Source organism: Rutidosis leptorrhynchoides, chromosome 10 (genome assembly GCF_046630445.1).
Source record: "Rutidosis leptorrhynchoides isolate AG116_Rl617_1_P2 chromosome 10, CSIRO_AGI_Rlap_v1, whole genome shotgun sequence".
NCBI lineage: Eukaryota > Viridiplantae > Streptophyta > Magnoliopsida > Asterales > Asteraceae > Rutidosis > Rutidosis leptorrhynchoides.
This window is the reverse complement of record NC_092342.1, coordinates 95,247,306-95,248,671: the sequence shown is the minus strand read 5'-3', so window position 1 is coordinate 95,248,671 and position 1,366 is coordinate 95,247,306. Positions and strand designations below refer to the sequence as shown.

The 1,366-nt window shown below is 38.3% G+C and overlaps 1 non-coding gene across 1 annotated transcript; it reads right to left on the bottom strand.

Annotated features, from left to right (window-relative positions):
• Positions 1-874: 874 nt before the first annotated feature.
• On the bottom strand, positions 875-981 carry LOC139873898 (small nucleolar RNA R71). Its single transcript, XR_011767609.1, has one exon. It is a non-coding gene; the product is annotated as a small nucleolar RNA R71 (small nucleolar RNA).
• Between the last annotated feature and the right edge of the window lie 385 nt (positions 982-1,366).

The following is a 1,366-nucleotide window of genomic DNA, read 5'->3' as shown; positions in this document are numbered from 1 at the left end:
AAATTTTCTGCTTCGTAGTAATAGTTAGATTTGTTAGTGGCTGAGTTGTGGATTTTCTGACTTAAAGGATTCTGGCTCCCTGTTGCATCTTTTAGCTATTCGAAACGTGGGCAAAAGCATAAAATTCTATTAATTTGATAACTTATATAATTTCAAATAGGATATTCAGTGAATGCGCCGAGCAAAACGTTCACCACCTTTCATACGTTCAACACCTGTAACTCGATCAAGATATCTAGCCAACATTGTCGCCGTTCATTTTTCTTTAGAATCGTCATCTAGTCGACCAAGTACTCCAATTCAAATTTCCGATAATCCATTTTTTGAAATCGACCTCACAATTGAGAACCCGGAGGATATTCAGGGACAATTCAGAGATCCTGAACCAATAATCATTCCTCCTGAACCACAAATCACTTATCCAGAGATTGTCGAGGAAGAAACCATTAAATCAGAATCCTCTAGTGATTCAGATTCAACAAATTCGATCATGGAAAATCTGGAACCTCTAAGTATGGAAGACCGAATGAGAGCTAAATGCACTGGCCAAGGTCACGCAATTACTTAACCAGACATTAATGCGCCAGATTATGAAATCAAAGGACAAATCCTACACATGATAACTAATCAATGCCAATTTAGTGGTGCGCCGAAGGAAGATCCAAATGAACATCTTCGAACCTTTAATTGGATCTGTACTCTATTCAAAATCAGAGAAGTTAGGGATGAACAGATCTATCTCATGTTATTTCCCTGGACTTTAAAGGGAGAAGCCAAAGATTGATTAGAATCGTTACCTGAAGGGGCGATTGATACATGGGATGTCTTAGTTGAAAATTTTCTTAAACAATTCTTTCTGGAATCTAAAGCCGTGAGACTTCAAGGAGAAATTGTTACGTTCACGCAAAAGCCAAATGAAACTTTATATGAAGCGTGGACAAGATTTAAAAAATTGTTGAGAGGATGTCCTCAACACGGTTTAGACACTTATCAAATAGTGCAAATATTCTACCAAATTGTTGAGAGGATGTCCTCAACACGGTTTAGACACTTATCAAATAGTGCAAATATTCTACCAAGGATGCGACGTTGCTACACGAAAAGACATCGACACAGTAGCTGGTGGTTCCATTATGAAGAAAACCGCAACTGAAGCTCACAAAATCATTGATAACACAGCATCCCACTCACATGAGTAGCACCAAGAAAAAGATATTTTTCGATCATCTAAAGCGGCTAGAGCCGATTCTAGCCATGACTTTGATTCTGTTTCCTCAAAAATAGATGCTTTCGAGAGACGAATGGAAAAGATGACTAAAGATATTCACGCAATACGAATCAGTTGTGAGCAATGCGGAGGACCACA